Genomic DNA, 12,531 nt, shown 5'->3' with positions numbered 1-12,531 from the left:
AGCTATTAAGATGGGGGCGTGATCCTTTGGGGTAGGGGCATGTTTGTTTTGGGGATTTCAAATATCAACAACATCTTTTTTTTTAAATAGTTTACTGCACCTTTAAATTAAATTGAATAAAAACATAAATTAAAATATGACTGTGTAAACAGCCAATTCTCATCTCTCACCAAACCACATCCTCTATCACTGAAATGAATCAGTAATCTTACTAAATCCTGAAGCAGCAAAGGATTATTTTGCCTCATATCCTCCATCCTCCACTCTCACTCTCTTTGCTCTAGCGTCTCTGTGTTTTTTTGGCTGCTTGTTCTGCATATCTGATCTTCGACTGTTAAACCTGTGGTCTTCTGGCTTGGTGTGTTTGAGTTGTTTTCCATCCTGTGATGATATCTCTCTCTCTCTCTCTCTCTCTCTCTCTCTCTCTTCTCTCTCTCTCTCTCTCTCAGGTCAGTTTCTGTGTGAAGAGTCTCGTCTGGGAGAGGCAGCAGTAATGTCTCAGAAAGCTGCAGAGCTGGACAGTTCTGAGTTTGACGTGGTGTTCAGCGCTGCTTATATGCTCAGGTGTGTGTGTGTGTGTGTGTGTGTGTGTGTGTGTGTGTGTGTGTGTGTGTGTGTGTGTGTGTGTGTGTGTGTGTGTGTGTGACAAACATTCACATACTACATCTGCACACTTTTGTTTCAGGTGGACTCCACTTGTTTCATCATTCACATAATTGCTGTATAAACACAGAAGGCTAAACATGTCTCTAGCTTGTACCAGCTTGTCTAAATTGTCATTATGGCCTTCTCTTAATTAAGTGTTGATAAATCCACGTTTTGTCATTAATTTATCAATCTTCCCATCATTCAGCCCTCTATCAGTCATTAATATATTGATGACTGTTGATGTAGGGCTTAAATTGTTTAATATTAGTCTTTTAACCAAAATATTTAAACAATAAAAATGTCTGTTCGACCAGAAACAATCATACAGAATTTTCATTATGAGAAAGAACCGAACAATTCTGGTTCCAGTATCAACATGAAGACACTCTCTCCTGCCGTAAAACAAGAACAAGACGCTTATCTCGTTTCTGGAATATGTGTTTTGCTGCCATTTATTGGAAGACAAGACTAACACATTGCAGTCTAAAATGCTCATTGTCTCCCTTGTCCGCCTGTCTTTAGAAGTTACTACATACTAAAAATTATATACTGAGCAAATAGAATGAGATTATGTACTTATGTACTTATGTAGCCTACCACTTCTGTCACGGGCGTGCAACAAGATGAACCCAAGCGCAGACAGTACACAATACAAACAGGATTTATTTATATAAAACAGAAAACAAAACCCACAAGGGGGCAAAACAACACAGGTAACGGGTGACTAGACTGACAAGGCTTAACTATATAAAGACAATAAACTTCACTAACAAAAACTCTAGACAAGGTATTCACAGCAGCAACAACAAGCATAGATAAACATTTCACAATGAACCGACAAAGGATAGCAAACACAAGGGGATTAAATAGGGACAAACTAATGAGGGAAACAGGTGATAATTAGGAGGAGATAATTACTAAATGAGGGTAACAAGGAGGGCGGGGCTGGGAAACGAGACAACACAAGCACATGGCCAAACTAATGACCAAGCGCTTGTACACAAAACATGGGTCTGTCATGATCCTGCCACAAGACTAGAGAACTACTAAAACACAAGGCAGAATCATGACAGAACCCCCCCCCCCTTAAGGAGCGGCTACCAGACGCTCCTCAAGAGGACATTAAACACGAGACATGACCGACTGAGACAAAGACACAAACCAGCAAAACATGACGAACAACAACAGTGGCAAACAAGAATAAACAATAACAGGGTTGGGGTGAAAAATAAGAAAAAACAAACAAGGAAGGGGAGGTAGGGGAAACACAGTGTCCTTGGGGAAAAGTCCAGGGTGGATAGGTGAACTGGGGGTCTTGGGTTCACGGGAAGGGGGCTTAGGACGAGGAATGCGGGATGACTGGGACAGGGAACCATGAGGAGGGGTTCTGGGGGGAACAGTCCGGGGCTTAGTTGTGACAGGGGTGGCTGAGGAAACACACAGGGTCTTGGGAACAGGGGAATTCACAACAGGGGCGGCAACAGGGGGAACAGGAGGAACAGGGGGTCTCTCCGCTGCCGACTTGGACACGGCGCTCTCCGCTGCAGTCTGGGGCACGGCGCTCTCCGCTGCAGCCTTGACAGGGACCTCCAAGATCCGGACTAGGCTCTCGAGGTACTTAGATAAGGTATCGGCAGAAACAGACCGCAAAACCTCTTTGGCAGCTGAATCGGCCACGGACCTCTCTGCCGCACTCACCACAGTCTGTTTCCCCACTGCTGCAGCGGGTTCTGGGACAGCGCTCACGGCTGCAGCAGGCTCAGGACCAGGCAAGGACGACGGTTGGGAGGTTCCTCTCCTCCTCTTCTTCCTTCTGGGCCGTGGTACCGAGGCTGTAGCTGGACTGGTGACTCTATGGAGTTCCGCGGGAATTGGAACAGGCGCTGGGAAGACAGTCCCGGGAGGTGTAGACTCCGTTGATGAGGCCTCTGATGCGGACTCCCAGGACAGCCGTCTTCCCCGCTTGCCGCGAAGAGTAGCCACTTCGGGAGTAGTGGAGAAAACAGTCTGGTCCCCCAGCGTAGCCACGGCAAGAACACGACCCTCCGGGATCACGGGCAGCATGCCAGGTGGAAGTGGGCTAGTGGCACTGGGCGGGTCTCTCCGTGACAGGTGGGCCACCATCTCCTGGAAAGGACGACAGACCAGCCTCTCCCGTTTAGCCAGAGGGGGGATATCATTAAGGCCCGCAATGAGGTAGCGATTAAGGAGGCTCTCAGGTAAAAAACACCTCCTCTCCTCCACGACCCGGGCATACTCATTTAGAGATCGTTCTTCCTGGGGAGGAATTGGCAGTTTTCCCATCTTGGAGTCGGAGATGGCCTTGAGCCACCAATCCTCCAGAGGGTCCGCTGGAGACTGAAGGGACGAGGACAAACTGTCTGCTGGGTTCAGTTGTGGTCGGTTCATTCTGTCACAGGCGTGCAACAAGATGAACCCAAGCGCAGACAGTACACAATACAAACAGGATTTATTTATATAAAACAGAAAACAAAACCCACAAGGGGGCAAAACAACACAGGTAACGGGTGACTAGACTGACAAGGCTTAACTATATAAAGACAATAAACTTCACTAACAAAAACTCTAGACAAGGTATTCACAGCAACAACAAGCATAGATAAACATTTCACAATGAACCGACAAAGGATAGCAAACACAAGGGGATTAAATAGGGACAAACTAATGAGGGAAACAGGTGATAATTAGGAGGAGATAATTACTAAATGAGGGTAACAAGGAGGGCGGGGCTGGGAAACGAGACAACACAAGCACATGGCCAAACTAATGACCAATCGCTTGTACACAAAACATGGGTTTGTCATGATCCTGCCACAAGACTAGAGAACTACTAAAACACAAGGCAGAATCATGACAACTTCTTGCCATGCTGTAGAAAGAGTTAACGTGTTTTTTCTTGTGTCCATTTCAATTTTAAAGGTATAGCGGAGGATCTTTCCGAATTTTAGATAAGACCCGCCCTCTCCACTTTTTGAAAAGTTTGATTGATTCACCAGAATGATTGACAATTAGGAGGACCAATATAGGCATTCCACCCGGAAGTAAAAAAATCCTCCGCTATACCTTTAAGGAATTTTCCTTACTTATAGCTGGAAACTTCATGTGTTTTAAAGTTTGATCAATTATCACCATAGACTGTAAAAAAAAAAAAAAATTATCACCCGGATTGGACTATATCCAGAGGCAGAACAACAGTGACGGCTAGCGTAAGTCCGTAAATCCGTCCTGATGAAGAACCAGCCCGCCTCTGGCAGGTGTGTGTGTGTGTGTGTGTGTGTGTGTGTGTGTGTGTGTGTGTGTGTGTGTGTGTGTGTGTGTGTGTGTGTGTGTGTGTGTGTGTGTGTGTGTGTGTGTGTGTGTGTGTTTGTGTGTGTGTGTGTGTGTGTGTGTGTGTGCATCCTTACTAAAGTGTCTCAATATAGATCCATACTCAGCCCATATTAAATATACAACGCCTGTCACTTCTGTGGAAGTATGATTTTGCAAAACAAGGTGCTTTAGCAGAAATGTAGTTCACTGGCTCTGTCTGCAGGTCACAAGGTGAACAACATGTTTATCTTCACTGATAATTATGGTTTTTGTGGGCTACCTGAAAGAAACCACTTTTGGTTAAATTAGGTACATTTCACAATAGTTACAAGAATGTTTTTGATACATTTATATGAAAGCTTTGACAAAATTAGCTTTAATGAGAAATAGTTTAAGGGTCTTTTCTGCCTTTCGTTAGTTTAATAAAGGCTTACTTGTGCACTGTGCTCTTGCTTAACATTTAAATTTTTAATGGCTGTTTTGTTACTTGTTAATGTCATACTAACATTTCTAATAGACAGTGTTCAGAGTTAGTTATCAGTGCTTTTATCTCTTCTCTGCAGGTGTTGGGCTTTGAGGCTGTAAATAAACTGGAGAGTTTCCTGTCTCCTGTAAGCTGTGTGTGTGTGTGTGTGTGTGTGTGTGTGTGTGTGTGTGTGTGTGTGTGTGTGTGTGTGTGTTTCTGCATCCCCTCTTGATGGTTGGGGAGGAGGAGTTCATTAGCACTGACTGTTAGATATATATGGAGAAAGTCATAAAAGCCTGGTCTGATTTGTCACTGAAGTTGTTTGATGATTTCCTCTGTTCTGTCTAATAAGGTAACAGCGAGTGTGATTGGAGGGTTTTGAACCTCTTTCTGTCTCATTAAGGGGGCTGAGAGAGGACGCCTGTTCTTCTGTATCATCAGTGCGGAGAAGCTTGTACTGGATGTTGAATTAATCAAGCAGAGAGAGATGGAGAGATGCCTGACACTCATTTTACTGTCTTCAGTTATAATACTCATCACAGCTGGTAAGTAGACATGAAATGAAACAGATTAACTTATTTAAAGATTATTTTGTATTTTAATTACTTAAAATTAAGCTTGACTGTCATGTGGTGTCTCAAATGACAAATGGATAATATAATATAATAATAATGGATAATAAGGATTTTTTCTACAGAAACCCTAAGAGGCATGCATTATTATTATTTTTTCCTGTCTTGTTTTCATTAGATCTCTGCTCAATTTTCACATGGCAAAAAAAGTATGTCATTTTGTACACGTTTTCTCTGGTCAAAACTATTTAACTGCATGTTAACTGCATCATCGCAATACACAGATGAGCCAAAACATTACATGACCACCTGCTTAATAGGCTGCAACGGTATTTTGGTAGGTAGCACGTATCAAAATTACGTCCACAATAATGTCCTGACCCAGAGTTTCGCAGCAGAACATTGCCCAGAGCATCAAACTTGTCAATGTCCCACAGTGCATCCTGGTGTCATCACTTCCCCAGGTAAACGGTGCACACGTACATGGCCATCCACGTGATTTAAAAGAAAACAGGACTCATCGGACCAGACGACCTTCTTCCACTGCTCCAAGGTCCAATTCCGATGCTCGCATGCCCATTAACATTTTGTGTGACTTGTGTCACAGTAGACCTTCTGTTGGACCAGACAGGATGGCATTCGTTGCCCTTGTGCATCAGTGAGCCTTGGGTGCCAACACCCTGTCGCCGGTTTTTGGTTTGTCCCTCCCTCGGACCGCTGTTGGTAAATTCTCACCCATGCTGATGCTGTGAGTAACCCACAATATATTCTGACGCAGTCGCCTTGCCATAACAATTTGGCTCTTGTCAAATTCGCTTAGATCTTTATTCCTGCCTATTTACATCAAACACATTGATTACAAGAATTTATTGTTTTATTACCATCTAATTTACCTAGACCTTATTATGTGGCCTTGTTAGGAGATGATCAATGATATTTGCTTCACCTATGAATGGTCATAATGTTTTAGCTCATCAGTGTATAACCATACAGACATCGCAGTCCTTCATGTTGACTGAAAAAAGAATAATGCATGGCACCTATTTTGCAATTCCTTTATACAATATCATTTTAATAGCTAAAGATATCCAGCCCTGCACTCTCTTTAGTTTCTTCATCTTTCTTTTGCTTCTGCTTAATATTTAGACAGTGTGAATGTGAGGCTGGTTGGTGGTCACAGTCGCTGTGCTGGTAGAGTGGAGGTTCTTCATAGAGGTCAGTGGGGAACAGTGTGTGATGATTTCTGGGACCTTAAAGATGCTGCAGTGGTGTGTAGAGAGCTGGACTATGGAGAACCTGTAGATGCTCTGGGTGATGCTCATTTTGGACCAGGATCAGGACCAGTCTGGATGAGTTATGTCATGTGTACTGGATCAGAGTCTACAGTGAAGAACTGTGGGTCACTGGGTTGGGATAAACGCAACTGTAATCATAGTAAAGATGCTGGAGTCATCTGCTCAGGTAAACTATTTTACATATTCTAAGTCATATTTCTGTAAGAGATTTGTGTGTCCATATCAGTTTCTAAAACTTAAGTTAATTTAAATTTTTTGTTAAAGGGATACTCCACTTTAAAATGAAAATTCTGTCATCATATACTCACCCTCATGTTGTTTCAAACCTGTATGAATTTCTTTCTTCTGCTGAACAGAATGGAATATATTTAGAAGAATGTGAGTAACTAGACAGTTTCTGGTCTCATTGACTTCCATAGTAGGAAAATATACTATGGAAGTCAATGAGACCAGAAACTGTCTGGTTACTGATATTCTTCTAAATATCTTCCTTTCTGTTCAGCAGAAGAAAGAAATTCATAAAGGATTGAAACAATATGAGGGTGAGTATATGATGACAGAATTTTCATTTTAAAGTGGAGTATCCCTTCAACATATACAGTGCTATGCATAAGTTTAGGCACCCATGCTAAAGTTGACTAAAAAGAGGAATAAAAAAAATCATCTTTTGGAAATTGAACTTAATGCCTTAATGGAAAAATCCAACCTTTAAGGACACCAATTTTCTTTGTGAATGAATAATGTATCGTAAATAAATAAATGTTCTTCCTTAAAATACAGGGTGCATAAGTTTGGACACCTCTATGTTAAATTCCCATAGAAGCAGGCAGATTTTTATTTTTAAGTATTTTATTTTTATTTTTTTTTAGGATACTATGCATCCTGATAAAGTTCCCTTGGCCTTTGGAATTAAAATAGCCCCACATCATCACACAGCCTTCACCATACCTAGAGATTGGCATGGGTACTTTCCATAAGATCATCTCTCAATGCAAATCAAACTAGCTTTTAGGCTAACTGAAATAAAACCATGCCAATCTCTAGGTATGGTGAAGGCTATGTGATGATGTGGGGCTATTTTAATTCCAAAGGCCAAGGGAACTTTATCAGGATGCATAGTATCCTAAATTTTTTTTTTTTTTTAAATACTTAAAAATAAAAATCTGCCTGCCTCTATGGGAATTTAACATAGGGGTGTCCAAACTTATGCACCCTGTATTTTAAGGAAGAACATTTATTTATTTACGATACATTATTCATTCACAAAGAAAATTGGTGTCCTTAAAGGTTGGATTTTTCCTAATTTTTTAAATTAAGGCATTAAGTTCAGTTTCCAAAAGATGATTTTTTTATTCCTCTTTTTAGTCAACTTTAGTATGGGTGCCTAAACTTATGCATAGCACTGAACCTTTCACTATGCAGTCATTCAAAGACCAAAATAAAATTGAGTTGGCAAATTATGATCTTCATAAATGAATATATAAATATACTGTATATGCCTTGTTTTTTGTTGACTGTGTCTTATTTAGGAGTCCGTCTGGTTGGAGGTTCTCGTTGCTCTGGGAGGTTAGAGATACTTGATGATCAGTCGTGGGTTTCAGTGTGTGACGCTGCCTTTGACCAGCAGGATGCAGAGGTTGTGTGTAGAGAGCTGGACTGTGGGGCTCCTGTACAGGTGCTGGGAGAAGATGCTTTTGGCAAAGGAGACGCTCAGATGTGGACACAAGAGATTCAGTGCAGAGGAAATGAGTCTCAGATTCACCTCTGTTCAACATCACAATCACACAAACACAACTGTTCTTGTAAACACAACATTGGCTTGCTTTGTAATGGTAGGAGTTAATTGCATTATTTATTAAAATGCTGTTTTAATTATGTTGCCTCTCTCCAACTCTCTCTTTCTGAGTGCATGCTGGGAGTGATTGGGCAAAGTGTGGTGAGTGTGAGTACATGTGACCACAGCTCTTATCCTATAGTGTATTTTCTAATTTTCCAATGTTTGTTGTTTTTTGTGCATTAAGATAGATAAGATTCATTGTTAAGAGTAGCCTTGTGACCAGAGCTTGGAAGCAGACAAATCAGCAACTAACCAGCAACGAACCTGTCTGAAAGCATGAACTTTCGATTCTGCACGATCAAAAAGTGGATAAAGTAAACTGATAAATGAATGCAATTCAAAGGTTGGGCTGGGGTTAACACTTTATAATAACAATCAGGTAATAATTTATAAATGACTCATAACTGAACATTAACAAAACATTCATAAAATGTTAGTATATCACTTATTAATAATTTATAAACATATAGTCATGTTTTGTAAATGTTTAGTTCATCATTGACTAATGGTATTAATAAATGAGTTATATAAAGTGTTACCGGTGGTTCTTTAAAATCAGTTTTACATTAATAATTTGATTTAAATCTTTAAATTAGGTTTTCTCATTGCATTCATTTATTTTTTTATTTCAGATGTACAAAACCATAAATTTCAGATGTTTAATTTCATTTTGGTAGAATCAAAAATGGCTGTTTATGCTACTTGACAAAAACTATGATTCATTTTTATTAATCAATGAGAGAGCTTTTGAAATGGCTTGGTGTTACGGTGGTGCCATATTTTTAGTGTCATAAATTTGTCAAGAGACCAATCTCTCACTCTCTCGCTCTCTGTCTCTCTCTGTTACAGACCAAAGGAATGTGAGACTGGTAAATGGTAGCAGTCGGTGTGCTGGTAGAGTGGAGGTTCTTCATAGAGGTCAGTGGGGAACAGTGTGTGGAGTTGGCTGGGATTTGGCTGATGCTGCAGTGGTGTGTAGAGAGCTGGACTGTGGAGAACCTGTAGATGCTCTGGGTGATGCTCAGTTTGGACTTGGATCAGGACCAAACTTAATAAAAAATCAAAAAAAAATCCAGAGTCTACACTTAAGAAATGTGGATCCATGCAATCGAGTATTCATGACGAGTGTCTTAATAAGAGTGCTCAAGTCATTTGTTCAGGTAAGCTAAATGTTTTGTGTTATTATAGAAAAACAGCCGTCAAAAGCAGTCATAGATATAGAGTGGAGTTTTTTTTTTTTTTTTTAATTTTTTTTACTTAATGCCTATTTTACCATTTGGACATAAAATAGATGAGAACAAACAGAGAATGCAAATACTGAAGTTTAGGGGTCGGTTCAGGGCTAGTACCTTATTACCATGTTATTTAAATAACTACAGGAAGTATGCACCTGACTTTATTTAAACTAGGTGTCCCCGACAACTCCAATATTATCCTCAGGTGACTGCCACTCTGACTGTGTCGGCGACCCCTGATGCCAATATGTAGCTGGGTGATTCTATAATTTAGGGTACACTGCATGTCCACTGATGTTAAATATACTTATACAGTCAAATTTCTTCAAACAAATTGCATTTTATGTGTAAACTTGCTTCATGAAATAACATTACACAGACAATATGTGCAATATATTCCTCATTTTGCTTAAAATGTGTCATTATGGCCCTAAATGTACAGTTTTGTCCATGTCCGATTTCAATGTGAGAAAGTTGAGGGTCCAAAAACATCCATTAAAATCATTAAAATAAATCAATTCTTTTTACAATCTTTTACAAAAGTCTTAATATTAAAGGAAAATAATAGTTTCAAATATAAGTTATTTATTTAAATACTTAAAAAATATGAATTTATTCGTGTCCACAAAATGTTGGTCAACTATGTTACGAACAAAACCTCCCCCAGCAACTCAAAAATGGTTTGTCCCAAGACCATGTGACCAGCACCATGTCATATCATTTTCCTCTGTGGAGGCCATTTCAAACACACCATGGTGAGTCTCCTCTCAGTTTTTTCAATATTTGATGTAGAAAAGCATATTGTCAATGGCCGTATTATTAACCATCAACTATGTTATGTACATCGTCATGGCTAAATTGTTTTATTTATTATAATGAAATTTTGTGTTGAATTCTTACATTAACCTGCTCAAAAAAATGACATGTGGTTAGCTAGGCTAGGTCCACCATTTCTATTATGGGGAAAAAATATGGAAATTGTCAACTAAGTTATGGTCAACTAAGTTACGGTCAACTATCTTTCAACTAAGTTACATCAGTGCTCTATGGCATATCATGATCATTAATTGTTTCTATGTTATTTATATGGACTGAACACACACACACACACACACACACACACACACACACACACACACACACACATACATATATATATATAATATATATATATATATATATATATATATATATATATATATATATATATACACACTTATCTAAAGGATTATTAGGAACACCATACTAATACTGTGTTTGACCCCCTTTCGCCTTCAGAACTGCCTTAATTCTACGTGGCATTGATTCAACAAGGTGCTGAAAGCATTCTTTAGAAATGTTGGCCCATAATTGATAGGATAGCATCTTGCAGTTGATGGAGATTTGTGGGATGCACATCCAGGGCACGAAGCTCCCGTTCCACCATTGAGTTGAGATCTGGTGACTGTGGGGGCCATTTTACTACAGTGAACTCATTGTCATGTTCAAGAAACCAATTTGAAATGATTCGAGCTTTGTGACATGGTGCATTATCCTGCTGGAAGTAGCCATCAGAGGATGGGTACATGGTGGTCATAAAGGGATGGACATGGTCAGAAACAATGCTCAGGTAGGCCGTGGCATTTAAACGATGCCCAATTGGCACTAAGGGGCCTAAAGTGTACCAAGAAAACATCCCCCACACCATTACACCACCACCACCACCAGCCTGCTTTTTCCTATTTGTAGTGGAGATGAGTGGTACCCGGTGGAGTCTTCTGCTGTTGTAGCCCATCCGCCTCAAGGTTGTGTGTGTTGTGGCTTCACAAATGCTTTGCTGCATACCTCGGTTGTAACGAGTGGTTATTTCAGTCAAAGTTGCTCTTCTATCAGCTTGAATCAGTCGGCCCATTCTCCTCTGACCTCTAGCTATTTCCTGATCACTCTATATTCAATTTCCCATGAATTTATGTGTAGTGTTTGATCATTTCAGATTTTTGAATGCATAAAGAATGATTTTACATCACATGTCTTTGTGAATTGAAAGTTTTGTTTGTTTGTTGTTAGTGTGCATTTCAATGTATTCTCTGTGGAATTATGTGCATTTCTGTACTGTTTAATTATTCTACATTTAAAATAAAAGAGGTTTTCACCGAAAGTAACTTTGCTAATTAAATTCTGTCTCATGAATAAAATGTTTTCCATGGTTAACAATATGTCCAGTCAACTAGGTTACTAGTGTCAACCGTGTGATTTTCATTGTCACCTAGGTTACACTTAGATTTTTAAAGTTAAAATAGCCAATATTGATGTTTCTGACATTTTTAAGCATTCTACTTATTTGCATAGATTCGAGTTTACTATAACATTTTTTTAATGATCAAAAATAACTTTAATGGAGATTTATGATGAAAAACATCCTGGTCCATAAGGACAGTTATAAACGCATTGCATGTTCATCTTTAAAAAAAGGTTGATTATGAAAATCCTTTTAAATAACAATTGTATGTGTGGCAGAAATAGACTCAAGAGCCTTCTAAATTGCATTTAATTTCAAGTGCAAGACTGAACTGAATGGTTTGTATAACACCCTGTTTGTCCGTAACATAGTTGACAAACTCTGAAGTAAAAACATGTTTTTAATTTAAAAAAATGTAAAAACAGTTAATATTTAAGCTCTGCAGATAACAGATATGTAACACTGAATTAATATACTATATTGAGACACTTAATGTTCCACTGAGAAAGGACAGTGCTTTTGTGCTTTTTTGCTGACATGAAATGTACCCTAAATTAGAGAATGACCCAGCTACTCTAACCACATTGAAAAACCTAGCCTAAGAATTATATTATATAATAATTTAATATTCTAACAATTTATATAGAATAGGTACAGTACATGGCCAAGGTAACATGACTCATTATATTTTGTTATATTTAGTTAGCCGCTAGCCATGTCCAAATGCTTCCGTAATTTCAAAAAGTGTTGGTACATTTTGTTCTAAAGGCATATAAATGTTAATCCTGCAAGAACATTTTTTTTTTTAGTTATGATTTTAAAAAAAATCACAGTATGTACATGTGAAACACGACTGTAAAATAAAGTGCTACCCAAATGTTTTTACTGTATTTTTTTTTATCAATTTGGTAAGAGCATAATTTTTCCTTA

General features: G+C 39.1%; 1 pseudogene across 1 annotated transcript in view; it reads left to right on the top strand.

Annotated features, from left to right (window-relative positions):
• Positions 1-3,374: 3,374 nt before the first annotated feature.
• The window catches only part of LOC308689051 (scavenger receptor cysteine-rich type 1 protein M130-like), a 28,472-nt pseudogene continuing 19,315 nt past the window's right edge, over positions 3,375-12,531 (top strand). Inside the window, exons 1-6 of the transcript in view lie at positions 3,375-3,380; positions 4,542-4,589; positions 4,848-4,989; positions 6,163-6,477; positions 7,841-8,113; positions 8,998-9,162. The product of the transcript in view is annotated as a scavenger receptor cysteine-rich type 1 protein M130-like (transcript). The remainder of the gene's footprint in view (positions 3,381-4,541; positions 4,590-4,847; positions 4,990-6,162; positions 6,478-7,840; positions 8,114-8,997; positions 9,163-12,531) is intronic.

The sequence above is a fragment of the Scardinius erythrophthalmus genome (assembly GCF_964197995.2).
Source record: "Scardinius erythrophthalmus genome assembly, chromosome: 4".
NCBI lineage: Eukaryota > Metazoa > Chordata > Actinopteri > Cypriniformes > Leuciscidae > Scardinius > Scardinius erythrophthalmus.
This window is presented reverse-complemented; position numbering and strand designations above follow the sequence as displayed.